General features: G+C 34.8%; 1 protein-coding gene across 5 annotated transcripts in view; it reads left to right on the top strand.

The window, feature by feature from the left end:
• COL4A5 (collagen type IV alpha 5 chain) overlaps positions 1-18020 on the top strand; it is a 221396-nt gene that overhangs the window by 73505 nt on the left and 129871 nt on the right. The window lies entirely within an intron of this gene.

Below are 18020 nucleotides of genomic sequence, written 5' to 3'. Positions count from 1 at the left end.
AAATCCCATTTACACAAATGCCATTAAAGACATCTAGTAAACCAATTATTTAAAAAACTCTCCATTTCACTTATTTTCAAATGGTATCCAAAAGTACTCAGAAATAAAGAATTTACCCCAAATAGGCATTGCTTCCTCATCCTAAATGTAAAATCACTAGGGCTAATCTGAGTTAATTTTTATGGATTTTTAAGGTTACAGTACTTCTGATAATGACATGTTTGGTAATTTGTACAGATTAGATACCAGTGTCTGATAACTGATGACTTTAAATCTTTGTGCTCATTTTGAGCAATGTTAGTTTATAAGCAGGAACTCACAGTCCAGCATACATCTGTCACCTCCTGTCCCCAACCTTCTTCTATCCCTACTGGAAAAAAATAGGTTCTTGTAAACTAAATTAGTGTATCTTTATTCTTTAGTTGTTTTAATAACTGTTATGTTTTTAATCCAGGAAAATCATTAAATGTTAGTATTGGCAAATAATAACATGTTATAGTCATCATCTTTTACTGAGTCTCCTCATATTTTAAGTTCTGGGTTTATAGAATGTGGCAGCTGCTTCTTTGGTTACAAGGCTTTCATACTGATTAATGTGTTCTTCTATAATTTGATTTTTTAAGAAATACTTTTATGATAGAAGAAAATGTTTTCTCCTCATAAGAAATCTGGCAAAATATCTTGGCTTTTGCTCAGATTTGGAAAGTGAACAGGAATTAGTTTAAAGTATTGGAAAAGTCATGAAACGCATTCTGGCTCTGGCTCTGTTATCGACTGGCCCTCTATTTCTTGTTTAAAATGAGGGGAATCAACCAGATAATTTCTAAGACCTCTTTCAACTCTGCTAACATTCTTTTATTGTTAGCACTTTTTAGGAAGAGAGAGCATATCTGTAGGATATCAAATAAAGGATGAAGCAAAAGATATATAAAATTTTTGGACTTGGACTATTTGGACTATTAAAGGATGGTGAATTCATGCCCTCCAAAACAGAGGTTCTGTGTTAAGAGCTGGCAGGTTAAAGATGACTTCTGTTTTGAAATGTTAAATTTAAATTAGTATCTTCCAAGAGTTTATGAGACTCATGAGAGTAGCCGTTGTGTAATAATATGACATAGTATTATATTGTGTGCATATGGTTTAAGAAGTACAGCTCATAGTTAAAAGCATGTTGCTTTCCTCATCCATTTTGACTCCTAGGTCAGTTTCTTAAAAACAAAAGCTTGCAAATAAGTTTTTCTTTATCAACAGATGATCTGCTTACTTTGTGTTAGGACAGATGAAGTGCTCTTCCTGCTACCACCCTTATCTCTCCTACCTTCTCTTAGTATGTCATGCTGTTTTCAGTTAAATCAGTAAGCAATGTTTATAGTATTTGGAAAATGTGAATATTATGAATATGTTGCTGATTGTAGAGCCAGATAAAAGCTTTATGATTACATTTCTTTTCTTTTTCTTTCTTTTTTTTTTTTTTTGGTGTTGATCTTTCCCCAGACTCCCTAATTACATTTCACCTATTCTTAACATGCATTTCTCATACACTTTGTTTTTTAAATTTTATCTTATTTTTGATTTTTTTTAAGATTTTCTTCATTTATTTGACACACAGAGAGAGATCACAAGTAGGCAGAGAAGCAGGCAGAGAGAGAGGGGGGAAGCAGGCCCCCTGCTGAGCAGAGAGCCCGATGAGTGGCTTGATCCCAGGACCCTGAGATCATGACCCGGGCCAAAGGCAAAGGCTTTAACCCACTGAGCCACCCAGGCGTCCCAAATTTAGGTGTTTTTAAAGTGTATTTCTTGGGGTTCCTGGGTGACTCAGTTGGTTAAGTGTCTGCCTTTGGCTCAGGTCATGATCCTGGAGTCCCGGTATAGAGCCCCATGTGGGGCTCCCTGCTCAGTGGGGAGTCTGCTTCTCCCTCTCTCTCTGCCCCTCCGCCTGTTCCATTTTCTCTCTCTCGCTCTCTCTCTCAAATAAATAGAACCTTTTTTAAAAAGTGTATTTCTTGTGAACCAAACCTTTTATCATTTTGAAGTGACCCTATTTTCTCTCATGATGCTTTTTGTCTTGAAGTCTGTTTTATCTAAAATTAATATAGTGATACCTGTTTTCTCTATTACATGTATGATACAATGGTTTTCATCTTTCATTTGAACCTTTGCATGTAACCTTTTATTTTTGATGTCTCTGGTAAATAACATACCTGTTACAATTTACCCTTTTTTTGCAGTCTGAGGATATTTGCTTCTTAAACACTTTCGTCAATGTACTTAGCCACCTAACTTATCGGTGACAATATTTTCAAAAAATTGAAAGAAGATACCACGAATCCTCTGTATTGTCCCTCTGGATTCAACACTTGCTGACATTTTACCATATTTGCTTTATATTTTTATGTGTTTTGCTCTCCAGTGTCTGTGTATGTGCAAGTTTAATGATTATGTAAGTATTTGCATGTGTATATACTCTTCTTTTTTGCTAAGCCATTTAAAATTTGCAAACATCATGTATGTTACATGTCTAAATACCCCAGGATGCATCATGCCTCACCAAAAGAAAAGGACATTATACTATGTAAGCATATCATTATCACACTTGAAAAAATTAACAATGAGTAAACACAAGTGGGGAGAGGGGCAGAAGGAGAGGGAGAAGCTAGCTCCCCACTGAACGGGGAGCCCCAGACTGGGCTTGATTCCAGTACCCTGAGATCATGACCTAGGTCCTAAAGGCAGACACTTAACTGATTGAGCCACCCAAGCACCACAACAATGATTTTAAGGTATAATCTAATATTCAAGTCACATTCAGATGTCCCTAATGGTCCTTAGAAGTCTTTTATAGCTGTTCATATACTACATCTGTTTTGCTTCCTTGAATTTTTAAAAATCTGGAATGTGTTGGAAGAAAATTTACTATAGATCTCTCATGTCGCTGTATATCTTGAGAGGAGTGGAGCTGGCTTTTTGGTCTGGCCTGTCTTTTACAGGGTATTTGTGTAGTGGACAGCTTGAAAAGGGGAAAAACCAGGTTTGTTTACTGCCCAGTATAATAAAGATAACATCTCAGAGCAAAGGTCAAGCAAGCTTACTGCCCATTATAAAATATATGTGTTTTCTAAACATTCAGTTTATCTACTGTAACAACAATGTGTATGTGAAGGCATTACCTTGTCTGCTTCATGTCACCCTGTGGAAACTGGATCTGGGAAGCCAGGGCTGTTGCTGTAAATAATAAATTATTATCTGGTCAAAACATCTTGTATTTTCTGCCAGTATCCATGAAACTATGGCAGGCTAACTTGTTAGCTTCCAACTAGGGAAAAATCTCAGAACCCTGAATGTTCTCGACGAGATGGTCTTCCCACATTTTTTTCATGACACTGATTTTTTTAAACAGCTTCATTAAAGTACAATTCACATAAAATTCACCCACTTGAAGTTCACAATTCAGTACTTTCTAGAGTATTTATAGAGTTGTGAGACCATCACCAATATCAATTTTTGAACATTATAATCAACCCCCAAAAGAAACCCTTAGCTGTCACTCCGTGTCCACCCAACACCCTGGCCCTAGGCAACCACCAATCTAGTTGCTTTCTCTATAAGTTTGGCTATTCTAAACATTTCATCTAAGAGGAATCATTCAACCTGTATTTTATGTCTGGCTTTTAGCACTTAGCATAATGTTTTCAAGATTCATCTATGGTATAGTGTGAATCAGTACTTCATTCCTCTTTATTGGTGAATAATATTCCATTGCATACATATACTACATTTTGTTTGTCAGCACATCAGTTGATGGACATTTGGGTTGTTTTATATTTTTTAGACTACTCTGGATAATACTCTGAACATCTGGGTATATGTTTCTGTGTGGATATATTTTTCTGCTTTGCTTATGTATATATAATTAGGTATGGAATTGTAGAGTTGCTCGGTCATATTCTTGAGAAACTATTAAATTATTTTCTAAAGCAGTTGTACCATATTGCATCCTCATCAGCAATATGTGAGGATTCTAATTGCTTTGATATCCTTGTTAACTCTTGATATTGTCTATTTTTTATTATAGCTATCCTACTGTGTGTGAAGTTATAGCTCATTCTAGTTTTGACCTGCATTTCCCTGATTGCTGATGATCTTGATCATCTTTTTATGTGTTTAATGGACATTTGTATATCTTTTTTGGAGAAATATCAATTCATATTCCTTTGCCCATTTTCGTTTTTATTTTATTTTTTATAGTAAAAGGGTTCCTGTATTACTCTCCTGCATTCTCCTTCTGCCAGATTCTCCCAGCTGTGTAATTATTTTGCTATTAGAGATTATAACTCTTATGTGCTGTTATATCATGATAATTAATTCTCCTAGGATTTGCCTTCAGAGTTAATCTAAAATTTGATAAAAAATTGATACTAATATAATTATCTAAGTATCAGTCACACTTAGAACTTGATATTTTGATTGGCTGCAGAGACAAAAATTTTATAATTATAAACCACAAAACCTGTGGAGCTCAAAAAAGAATCTTGAATTATAGTCAAATGTAGTCTTATAGATTCATTTGGTTTGTTTCCAACTTGGACAATGACTTTCTTTTATAGATTTTTTTCTGAAGATTTTGTCTTTATTTTTCTTGTTATCATTAAAAAAACCTTCTTCATCACATCACTACTTTTTACCAGTTTCTTAATTAATCTCCTCGCTGGATATAAGTACTAAAATAGTTCCAGATTTGCACATAAAGATATACAAATCCATTTTCCTAAGACCAGCATATGACATTGCTTTGTCTTTCGTACCCTGTAACTAGTTTTTTTTCATCTTTACCATTCTTTATTTGCTTAAGAAATATTTCAAAATTGAATTGATTTAACTATCAGTAATTCCAAACATTTTTTATTTTTTTCTGTTCTCTCTTGCTTATTTGTTTAGGTAGAAGTATAATTAACACACTGTTTTTCAATTTCAGGTGTACAATGAAATGATTCAATAATTCTGTACATTACATAGTATTCCCCACACTAATATTGTCATCATCTGTCACCAATGTTTATATAATATTATTGACTATATTCACTATGCTATACTTTTCATCTCTGTGACTGACTTATTTTGTAACTGAAAGTTTGTACCTCTTAATCCCCTTTATCTATTTTACACAGCCCCCAACCCATCTCCCCTCTGGCAACCACCTGTTTGTTTTCTGTATTTAAGAGTCTGGGATTTATTTATTTATTTATTTATTTAAAAATTTTCCCCCTTTAAAAAAATTATTTTATTTATTTATTTATTTATATTTCTTTTCAGCATAACAGTATTCATTGTTTTTGCACCACACCGAGTGCTCCATGCAATCCGTGCCCTCTCTAATATCCCCCACCTCGTTCCCCCAACCTTCCACCCCCCACCCCTTCAAAACCCTCAGATTGTTTTTCAGAGTCCATAGTCTCTCATGGTTCACCTCCCCTTCCAATCTCCCTCATTTATTGGTATTTTGCTTGTGCATTTGTTTTGTTTCTTAAATTCCACATATGAGTGAAATCATATAGTGTTTGCCTTTCTCTGATTTATTTCACTTAGCATTATACCCTCTGGGCCCATCCATGTCGTTGCAGATGGCAAGATCTCATTCTTTTTTATGGTGGAGTCATACTCCATTGTGTGTATATATTACATCTTTTTCCATTCATCTATTGATGGACTCTTTGGTTGCTTCCTTTGCCCATTTTTAAATTGGGTTATTTGTCAGTAAGTTAATAAGTGTTCTTTATATATTCTGGATATAGGCCCCCTAACATGTACAAGATTTACAAACATTTTTCCACATCATAGGTTGTCTTTCACTATCCTGATAGTGTTCTTTGAAGCACATTTTTAAAAATTTGATTAAAATTTAAAAAAATAAATTTTTATGAGATTTAAAACATACCTATTTTTTTCTTTTATCGTTTGTGCTTTTGATAACATATGTAAAAAGGCTTTGACTACCCAAAGGTCAGGAAGATTTAGTTACATTTTCTTTTTTAATTTTTTAAAAATTTTTATAAACATATAATGTATTTTTAGCCCCAGGAGTACAGGTCTGTGAATCACCAGGTTTACACACTTCACAGCACTCATCCACAGCACACACCACCCCCAATGTCCATAACCCCACCACTTTCTCCCGACTCCTCTCCCCCCAGCAACCCTCAGTTTATTCTGTGAGATTAAGAGTCACTTATGTTTTGTCTCCCTCCTGATCCCATCTTGTTTCATTTATTCTTTTCCTACCCCCCCAAACCTCCCACGTTGCATCTCTACTTCCTCATATCAGGGAGATCATATGATAGTTGTCTTTCTCCGATTGACTTATTTCGCTAAGCATAATACCCTCTAGTTCGATCCACGTCGTCGCAAATGGCAAGATTTCATTTCTTTTGATGGCTGTATAGTATTCCATTGTATGTATGTATGTGTGTGTATATATATATACCATATCTTCTTTATCCATTCATCTGTTGATGGACATCTAGGATCTTTCCATAGTTTGGCTATTTTGGACATTACTGCTATAAACATTCAGGTGCATGTGCCCTTTCAGATTACTACATTTGTATTTTTAGGGTAAATACCCAGTAGTGCAATTGCTGGGTCATAGGGTAGCTCCATTCTCAACTTTTTGAGGAACCTCCATGCTGTTTTCCAGAGTGGTTGCACCAGCTTGCATTCCCACCAACAGTGTAGGAGGGTTCCGCTTTCCCCCATCCTCGCCAGCATCTTTCATTTCCTGACTTGTTAATTTTAGCCATTCTGACTGGCATGAGGTGGTATCTCATTGTGGTTTTGATTTGTATTTCCCTGATGCTGAGTGATGTGGAGCATTTTTTCATGTGTCTATTGGCCATCTGGATGTCTTCTTTGCAGAAATGTCTGTTCATGTCCTCTGCCCATTTCTTGATTGGATTATTTGTTCTTTGGGTGTTGAGTTTGCTAAGATCTTTATAGATTTTGGACACTAGCCCTCTATCTGATATGTCGTTTGCAAATATCTTCTCTCATTCTGTCAGTTGTCTTTTGGTTTTGTTAACTGTTTCCTTTGCTGTGCAGAAGCTTTTGATCTTGATGAAATTCAGTAGTTCATTTTTGCCCTTGCTTCCCTTGCCTTTGGCGATGATCCTAGGAAGAAGTTGCTGCGGCTGAGGTCGAAGAGGTTGCTGCCTGTGTTCTCCTCAAGGATTTTGATGGATTCCTTTCTCACATTGAGGTCCTTCATCCGTTTTGAGTCTATTTTCATGTGTGGTATAAGGAAATGGTCCAATTTCATTTTTCTGCATGTGGCTGTCCAATTTTCCCAGCACCATTTGTTGAAGAGGCTGTCTTTTTTCCATTGGATATTCTTTGCTGCTTTGTCAAAGATTAGTTGACCATAGAGTTGAGGGTCTATTTCTGGGCTTTCTATTCTCTTCCATTGATCTAGTGTCTGTTTTTGTGCCAGTACCATACTGTCTTGATGATGACAGCTTTGTAATAGAGCTTGAAGTCTGGAATTGTGATGCCACCAACTTTAGCTTTCTTTTTCAATATTCGTTTGGTTATTCGAGGTCTTTTCTGGTTCCATATAAATTTTAGGATTATTTGTTCCATTTCTTTGAAAAAAATTGATGAGATTTTGATAGGGATTGCATTAAATGTGTAGGTAGCTTAGACATTTTTGGTAGTTTAGACATTTTCACAATATTTGTTCTTCCAATCCAGGAGCATGGAACATTTTTCCATTTCTTTGTGTCTTCCTCAATTTCTCTCATGAGTTACTTTATAGTTTCCTGAGTATAGATTCTTTTCCTCTTTGGTTAGGTGTATTCCTAGGCATCTTATGGTTTTGGGTGCAATTATAAATGGGATTGACTCCTTAATTTAAATCTTTCTTCTGTCTTGTTGTTGGTGTAAAGAAATGCAACTGATTTCTGCATTGATTTTATATCCTGACACTTTACTGAATTCCTGTACAAGTTCTAGCAGTTTGGGAGTGGAGTCTTTTGGGTTTTCCACATATAGTATCATATCATCTGCAAATTGGGATAATTTGACTTCTTCTTTGCCCATTCGGATGGCTTTTATTTCTTTTTTTTGTCTGATTGCTGAGGCTAGGACTTCTAGTACTATGTTGAATAGCAGTGGTGATAACGGACATCCCTGCCGTGTTCCTGACCTTAGCAAAAAAGCTTTTAGTTTTTCTCCATTGAGAATGATATTTGCGGTGGGTTTTTCATAGATGGCTTTGATAATATTGAGGTATGTGCCCTCTATCCCTACACTTTGAAGAGTTTTGATCAGGAAGGGATGCTGTACTTTGTCAAATGCTTTTTCAGCATCTATTGAGAGTGTCATATGGTTCTTGTTCTTTCTTTTGTTAATGTATTGTATCACGTTGATTGATTTTTGGCTGTTGAACCAACCTTGCAACCCTGGAATAAATCCCACTTGGTCGTGGTGAATAATCCTTTTAATGTACTGTTGAATCCTATTGGCTAGGGTTTTGGTGAGAATTTTTGCATCTGTTTTCATCAAGGATATTGGTCTGTAATTCTCTTTTTTCATGGGATCCTTGTTGTTTGGGGATCAAGGTGATGCTGGCCTCATAAAATGAGTTTGGAAGTTTTCCTTCCATTTCTATTTTTTGGAACAGTTTCAGGAGAATAGGAATTAATTCTTCTTTAAATGTTTGGTAGAATTCCCCTGGGAAGCCGTCTGGCCCTGGGCTTTTGTTTGTTTGGAGATTTTTGGTGACTGTTTCAATCTCCTTACTGGTTATGGGTCTGTTCAGGTTTTCTGTTTCTTCGTGGTTCAGTTGTGGTAGTTTCTATGTCTCTAGTAATGCATCCATTTCTTCCAGATTGTCAAATTTGTTGGTGTAGAGTTGCTCATAGTATGTTCTTACAATTGTTTGTATTTGGTGTTGGTTGTGATCTCTCCTCTTTCATTGATGATTTTATTTATTTGGGACCTTTTCTCTTTTCTTTTTGATAACTCTGGCCAGTGGTTTATCAATCTTACTAATTCTTTCAGAGAACCAGCTCCTAGTTTCGTTGATTTGTTCTGTTGTTTTTTTGGTTTCTGTTTCATTGATTTCTGCTCTGATCTTTATTCTTTCTCTTCTGCTGGGTTTAGGCCTTCTTGTTGATCTTTCTCCAGCTCCTTTAGGTGTAGGGTTAGGTTGTACAAGAAAGGCTTGTATCGCATATATTTTCCTCTCAGGACTGCTGATTTAGTTACATTTTCATTTAAGGGTTTTTATAGTTTTAGCTCTTGCATTTAATTTGATCCATTTTGATTTAATTTTTATGTATGATGTGAGGAACTTGAACATGCAAGTTCATTGGTTTGCATGTGTATATCCAATTGTCTCAGCCCTATTTGCTGAAAAAAAAACTATTATTTTCCTTTAGTTAATGTTCTTGACCCCCTTATAAAAACAAATGTGTCATAGATGCATGGGTTTATTTTTGGAGTCTCATGTCTATTTTGTTGATTTGTAGGTCTGTCCTGATGCCAATTTGATTACTATAGATTTGTAGTAAGTTTAGAAAATGAGAAGTTTGAGTTCTCCAACTTTCTTTTTCAAATCTGTTTTGACTTTTGAGGTACCTTGCAATTTCATATAAATTCCATATCAATTTTATATATATTTAGTTATCTTCATATTCCTGAGTATTTTCTTCTTCTTCACACCATTGTAAATGGATTTTTACTAAATTTCATGGTAGTGTATGGAAATAAAAGTTTTTTTTTCGTATATTGATTTTGTGCCTTGTAATCTTGTGAATTTATTTATTAGCATTAATAGGATTTTCTCTATATAGGACTGTGTTATATGTGAATAGAGATAGCTTTACTTCTTCCTTTTTAATATGAATGGCTCATTTTCTTGTCTAATTACCCTGGTTAGAACCTGTAGGATGATGTTGAAATGAAGTAACAGACTAGACATCCTTGTCTTGTTCCTGATATGTAGGGAAAGGATTTAGTCTTTTACTAGTAATTATGATGTTCACCAAGGGTTTTTTGTAGATACCTTTTGTTAGCCTGAGGAAGTTCCCTGCTGTTCCTACCTATATTTGTGGTAATGTCCCTTCTTTCATTCCTGATTTTAATAATTTGAGTCTTTCAATCAAAAAGTCTTTCAACAAAACTCATTAACTTGAGTGTCTCTTTCTTGTTGGCTTGTCAATTTTGTCAATCATTTCAAAGAAGCAACTTCTGGTTTCTTCGATTTTTTTTTCTATTTTTCTATTCTCCACTTAATTAATTTCAACCCACATATGTATTATTTTCTCCCTTCTACTTTCTTTAGGTTAGTTTGGTCTCTTTTCTAATGTCTAAAGGTTAAAGTTTAGTTTATTATTTTGAAGATTTTATTTATTTATTTGACAGACAGAGAGAGACAGAGAGAGAGGGAACACAAGCAGGAGGAGTGGGAGAGGGAAAAGCAGGCTTCCCATAGAGCAGGGAGCTTAATGTGGGGCTCCATCCCAGGACCCTGGGATCATGACCTGAGCTGAAGATAGATGCTTAATGACTGAGCCACCCAGGTGCCCCAAAAGTTTAGTTTATTGACTTGGCATCTTATTTTAAACATAGACATTTACTACTATAAATTTCCTGTAAGGGATACTTAAATGCATTCCATATATTTGGTCTATTTAGTCTATTGTATTATTTCCATTCTTTATTTTATTTTCACGCTTTTTGTATATTTTAAACTATTGGGTTTTCCTATAGACATCATTTGATCTTGCTTTTTTATATAGTCTGACAACCTCTGAATTTTGATTGGCTTGTTTAATGCAGTCATATTGTTGTGATTGATATCATTAGATTTCTGTTTGCCTTTTTTTTTACTGTATTTCTTGTGCTTTCTTTTTTCTTCTGTTCCTCCTCTACAGTTTCCTTTTTTCTTAAGTGATTATTTTCTACTTAAATATTGTAATTCCTTTAATTATTTTTTTTTAGATTTTTATTTATTTATTTGACAGAGATCACAAGCAGGCAGAGAGGCACGCAGAGAGAGAGGAGGAAGCAGGCTCCCTGCTGAGCAGAGAGCCCGATGCGGGGCTCGATCACAGGACCCTGGGACCATGACCTGAGCCGAAAGCAGAGGCTTTAACCCACTGAGCCACCCAGGCACCCCTCCTTTAATTATTTTATCCACTATTTTTTGAGTTGTTTTCTAGTGTTTGCTCTAGTACTTACCATGGACACAATTATCTGTCAGAATCTACTGAAGATTTATAGCAACTTAATTCCAGTAAGATAAATATTACTCCTATGAAGCTCTGTTCCCTTTTTCTTTTTTTAATGTTGTTATTGTTATACATCTTACATCTATATATGCTACAAACTCAGAAATACATTGTTATAATTAGAACTTCCTGAGTAAACTCGGGTCCCTTAGGGAGAGCTTCAGAGCTCTTTGGTTCCCCAGTCCACCACCACCCAGGGAAAACTTCTGTGGCAGTGTTACGGGGGTGGGGCAGGAAGAGTGACCTGCTTCTCTTGAAGTGACACTCTGCTTTATGAGCAGGGGTGTACAGGGAAGGACTATTTGGTCTTCTCATCTTGCTTCTGCTGGCATCAACCCTATGCTCTGTGGAAGAGCTGTGGTTGGGGCAGTTGAGTACAGTATTGTCAGTCTGCCATGCATGGAGTATAGAACTTTTGTGTATGAGTTGAGGTTCTGTAGAAAACAAAAGCCTTAGAATTCTCAGCTGTTTTAGGTTGGAATAAAGCTTGTGCAACTTGGAATTGGGCAGGGGGAGAGTGAGAAATTCCAGTGACCTGTTGAATTGAGATGCTGTGGTGCTCAGCTGGAAGCTGGAGGGAGAAGGAGCTCTGGGTTCATAACCTCTTCCACCTCTTGTGGAGCTTTTGTTAAGCTGAGCAGGAAAGGGAGAGAGGAAGAGAGGGTCATAGCAAAAATGCCATAGATTCTTGCTGTTCATACTGAGATTTAGTAAATTTTGTTGAATGGTGTTTCTTCATTTAATGTAGCTTCTTAGGGCAATATCCAGAGACATAAATTTTGTTTGTTTGTTTGTTTTAGTTTTACCAGCTATTGTTTTTTTTTTGTGAGGGAGATGATCCTCAGAGGTCCTCAAGCTGTCATTCACAAAGCCTGGCATGGCATTGACTTTTTGAGAGTCTGTGGTAGTTGTCCTTCATATATACCACATTCCACACTTGTCTGAGTATTTCCTTATATCATGTCATTTTACATGTACTTATACTTGACACAATTATTGTTATATTTCTTTTATTTTTCCTTTCTATTCTAAGATAGTACTTTCTTTCTCTCTTTTGCCTTTTTATGGATTTATTGAGTATTGTCCCCCTCCACTCCTTTGGAATTAACACCTCACTTACCTTCTTTTAAGGTTTACCCTAGGAATTAGAATACCTAATTGTATGCTTACCTTATCAAAGTCTAAAGTAATCAATACCCATCTATGCCTGTTTTCCACACAATTACAATGATCTTAGAATACTTTAACTTCACTCATCCTCCCCTGACTTACATGGTATTATCACTGTTTTTCTTTTAGTTCTGTATTTTTGAACCCTGCATCTCTTTTTATAATTGTTTAAACAAATAGTTTAAATTCACCCACAAATTCACCACATTTTTTTTCTCCATTAGTTTTTGTATTTTAGACCTTCCATTTCAATTTCATTTCCTTTCATATAAAGGCAGAAGATATTCAAAAGGTTTGAATTTCTTATTGTGTCGTCCTGTTGTGGACATACTTTCTCAGTTTTTATTTGTCTAAAAATGTCTGTATTTTTACCTTGTTGTTGAAAGATATTTTTACTGGGTAAAAAATATAAGTTGACAGTTTTCTCTCAGTATGTTAAAAATGTCATTCTAGTCTGGCTTTTGTACTTCTGAGAACTAATCTGTAAATTAATTGTCACTCCTTTGAAGGTGATCTCTTTTGTCTTTCTTGATAGTTTTAAGGTCATGTCTTTGTTTTTATGTTGTGAGGTTATACTATTTTGTGTTTATTTTGAGGTTTGATTTTTCTTCTATTGAATCTGCTAGACTTCTTCAATTGCAGATCTCATTATTTTTTTAAAACTCTTTGCCATTATCTCTAACTGTTGTCCCTGCCACATTCCCTCTTTCACCTCTTCTTCTGTAAACCTAATTACCTGTATGCTATACACATCTTCACTTTTTCTTCCATGCTTCTTAACTATTCTTTCACAGTTTCCATGTTTTATCTCTGTAATATATTATAGAAAATTTGTGTTAATTTTGTCATGTTTTAAATTTTACTCTCTTTAGCTATATATAGTCTGCTTTGAAGGTCATCCACTAAGTTTTAAATTTCATAATTTTTACTCACAAAATTTATATTTTATTTCAATTCAGTTACGTTACCTTTTTTTGTTTACAATTTCTTGGTTCATTTGTTATTTTCCAAGTTTAAGAATACCTTTCATAATTGTAAACATAGTTACATATTTTGTGTCTAGTAATTCTAATATCTGAAATTTTTGCCAAGCAGTTTCTGCTGTCAGAAGTTTCTGCTCGTTTTTGCTTATGATATTTTGCTTCCTTGTATGCTTAATGATTTTCGAATAGAATATCTTATTTTCCTTTCAGAAAGCTTTTTTAGAATTCTTTGAAGTTCACTCTGAAGGTATGCTTTTCTACACAGGCTTTGTGTGTATTTCTGCCCAGGCTCTGGGAGGTCAAAGCAATTAGAGTCAGCGCTAAGCACCTTTGCAGTTAGAGGTTACTGGGCCACCTAGCTAAATGCTAATTTGGATTGTAAATCTGTATGTAGGCCAGTTTGTGGTTATATTTTCTCAGAGATATGTCCCCCCAGCCCCCGGTACTCACTGCTGAGTGCCAAGATATCTTTCTTAAAAGTTCCTGGCGAAGTAGTTGTGGGGTACTTTTTATTTTTAATGTATGAAACACCTTTACTGAAACAAGAATCTCAAATTCTCAAAAGTTTGGTCAATGCCCTCAGGGCAAAAGTAGTTTTCATTGTTCGTTTACTGTTTTTTTTTTCCCCTCTAGATTTTGGCCTGATAAATCCTATTGTGCTTCATTTTGGTGCTTTAAGAACTTTTTGCATTTTAAAAGCATTTTTAGTTTTTTTTTTTTTTTTTGAAGCAGTCATATCAGTCGGGATACTAAGCCACATCTTGGAATATTTCTTATTTTTCTATGGCATTATCTTGTAATATATATATTTTGACTCACTGAATCAGAATTGCCTAGAGATGTTTACTAAACTTTCAGAATCTGGTAGCCAATTTCAAACTAACTGAAATAGCATCTCTAAGATGGGGTCCTAGTACCTGAGTTTTTGTGAGGTTCTTTAAGTGATTGTAATGCATATAGAAGTTTACTTTTATTCATATTTTTAATGCTCATAACTGTTTTTTTTAATGTAGGAGCCTGAGATTTGAATTTATTGTTTTCTATACTTGTCCTAGCACCATATGTTCATTAATCCATTATTTTCACATTTATTTGATATGCCAACTTTTATCATATAGTAAATGTGTGTGTGTGTATGTGTGCTTCTGGCCTATTATAACTCATTAAGCTGCCCATTCTTTGAATGATACCATGCTGTTTTAATTATTATAGTTTCATGATGTGTTTTACTATGTGATAATAAAAAATCCTCCACACTTTTTATTATTTTATCCTTAAAACATTTAAAACATTATTATAGTTGCTTTATTTTCTTGCTTTAAGAATGTTCAATGACTTTGCAGAATTAAATAGTTTTTCCAGTTTTTAAAAGAACTTTCTTTTTTTGGCCTTATCTCCTCCTATACTTTTTCCATATGGACTTAAGAAGTCCTTAGACTAAGTTATTTAATGTTTATTTTACCTGGCTCTTTGCCCACAAAAATTCTGTGTTTTAATCTGAGTACTTGCCATGGCCCTTTTTGCTCTAGATATCTTTCTGCCCATCCTTCAAAATTGAAGTCGAGTTATTTACTTTCTTTCTTTGCAGAGCTGTTATGAATACTCCTAAGCTCAAGGGAACTTCCTTTCTTAATTTTGACAGCAATTATTGACTATACCACTCATTTTTACTTGGTAAATCCTACTGAATCACAGGCTATAAAAGCTGGAAGCTTCTGAAAGAGATTATATTATCCATCTTTGTCATTTTACCAAAGAGAAAAAACTGAGTTCTAGAGTATGGAAATTGACTTGTTTATAGTCTCCTAATGATTCAATTGTTGAGGTAAACTCAGAATGAATTTCTTATATTTTAGAACTCAATCTATTACCATTGTCTCCTACATCATTATTCCATTGTATTTAAATTTTTATTTATGTAGGCATAGGTTGTTTTTTTTTTTTTACTAGATTGGAAGTTTCTTAAAGGCAGCGTTCATGTCTACACAATTTTTGGTACCACTAATAGCCCTAAAATTGTGCTTTGTACTTATTGGACACCTAGTAAATATTAGCGGCTGTTGGTAAAAAACAAGTTGCTCCATTACCACTTGTCAGATTGGGTCTAGTTCCTTGTGGCCATCACTGCTATAACTGTATGGAAAGTGGCATCTAGTGGTTGGTGTGTGTATTACAATGCCTTTAAACACACCACCCCCTGCCCCCCCCCCCAGCTCTAGTCTCATCATGATGTAGGTAGAATAAATAGAATATAAGTTAAATTTTTAAATTGAATTCAAACCAATATAAAATGTTTTAAGTAGTGACCTCTCTAAAGTATAGCTACATGTTAAGCGATAAAGAAGTGAAAAAAGATGAAATTATTAATTTTAAAAAATATACTGTATAAAATTACTTACAAAATAACATGCACACATAATTAAAGTTATATTGGTTGTTTACAGATTATATTAGGATTTGGAGGATTTTTTTGGATATTGAGAAGCCAGAAATAAAATTGTAAAGAAAATTCACATAGTATCTTCTCCATATTAACAAAATCCTCTGTCTATTGCTTTGCATTGTTCTCAGGAGCTTAATTTATATTTTAAAAAGAAAGATTTTTTAGTGAAAGATGAAAATAGAAAGTTACACCATCTTTTACTTGTAACACCAGAAAATGATGATCACATATTTACCTTTAAAGTAGAGACATACATTCCAAAGTCAAATGTTATTTTTAGATGTATAGCCATTTTAGATTATCATTTACTCCTCCATTAATGCATGTCACTGATTATGGATAATATGCACAATCTAATTCAGTGAATATGACCATTGGCAGTCTTTATCTTGTGAATCAGTAGTTTCTAAAATTTGTATGTTTGTACCTTGAAATCTAGAATTCATGCTTGCCCAAAACTATTAAATATCTTAAGTTAACCTCCATTCCTGACACACTGTAATGTAATTTTTCTGTATGGAATTCAGAGAGCAATATGTACTGTCTTTGCATCTTCTACCTGCACCTAACATAACATAGTGGGTGATCTATAAGTATTTGTTGAGTTAGTTTTATATGTTGGAAGGGGCTGTGTCTTACCTGTCTTTAGTGCCTAACAAGTTTTCTGGCCTCTGATCATGCCCAATTCATGAGTAAGTTTGATGAGTAAGTTTGTATAAGTACATTTACCTTGTGATGTTATTGATGTATAATACTAAAACCAGTGTATAACCTAACCACATATATATCACAAATAATAGCTACATAACAGACTTTAGATTAGAGATGTCAGGAGCATTTTTTACTGGAACAGCATCTCTCAGTGTAAGAGATTAATTCCCAACCTTAAGCCATTGTTGTTTGCTTTTATTAGGAAAAGAAGTTCAAACGTGTGGCTGGCTTCTAATTACAGCTGAGTGTGAGTGTGTTAGGAGTTATGAGTAGAAGGATGAGGTCAGTAGTTTGATAAGGAAATGGGAAAATATGCTTGTAGTGGTTGGAGTAAAGGAACACAGGGAATGTTAAGAAGGAGGCTAAGGTATTTTAAAGTCATGGTCTTTCAAGACTAAGCATTGATACACACTACTTGGTATTTACATCACATAAAAGTTTCTGTTATTTAATGAGAAGCATACCACTGTATTGTACATAAATGGTGAGCTATCTACATATGTTAACTAATTATGATTTAAGAAGTTCAGCTTTATGCCAGGGTATAGGGTAGATCTGGATGGCAGAAGTCATCTACTGTCTTGTTCTCTTATGGGTTCTTATTTTATTTTATTTATTTATTATTTTTATTTTATTTGCTAGAGATATAGTGAGAGAGGGAACACAAGAAGAAGGAGTGGGAGAGAGCAAAGCAGGCCTCCCACCAAGCAAAGAGCCTAATGCTGGGCTTTGATCCCGCGACCCTGGGACCTTGACCTGAGCCAAAGGCAGATGCTTAATGACTGAGCTACCCAAGCACCCGTGTTTTATTTTATTTTTTAAAGATTATTGTCTTCCACCCAATGTAGGGCTCAAACTCACAATCTCAAGATCAAGAGTCGCTCTACTAACTAACTGAGCCAGCCAGGTACCCCTCTTACAGGTTCTTAGTTTAGAGGAGAATATTTTTCTGGCTTCAAGAACTCAGTTAATATGAGTTAATGAATTACTACTAGTGACTCTTTAGAATATCTAGACTGTGTGTGCTTGCTTCGGCAGCACATACACTAGAATATCTAGACTGTGGAAACATTTGTGGTAAAACTGTTGGAGTCATTTTGACTGAGCTACTAGTGATGAGACAGAGGGAGCAAATTTTATAAAGTTGGTAAGAGATAGCATTATGTATTTTAGGCTCTGCGATTGCTCATAAATGCCAAGATACACGCAACTTCAACCAGCAGACATCTTTGGCTAGTTGCCAAGGTCATTGCTAATACAGATTGAGAGGTCATGTCTTCTGTATGATGTTAGAACAAAACAAGGAGTTCCTAAGAGCTTGGACAAGTGGCAAATTGTATTACAGGTGAAGTTGTTTGAATTCTTTTTAATTTTTAATATGTCTTAAACAAGATATTTTTCACTTGAAAATTATAACATGTGCTCATT

The sequence above is a fragment of the Neovison vison genome, chromosome X, assembly GCF_020171115.1.
Source record: "Neovison vison isolate M4711 chromosome X, ASM_NN_V1, whole genome shotgun sequence".
Classification (NCBI taxonomy): Eukaryota; Metazoa; Chordata; class Mammalia; order Carnivora; family Mustelidae; genus Neogale; species Neogale vison.
The sequence above is the reverse complement of the archived record's forward strand: the minus strand, read 5'-3'. Positions and strand labels throughout refer to the sequence as shown.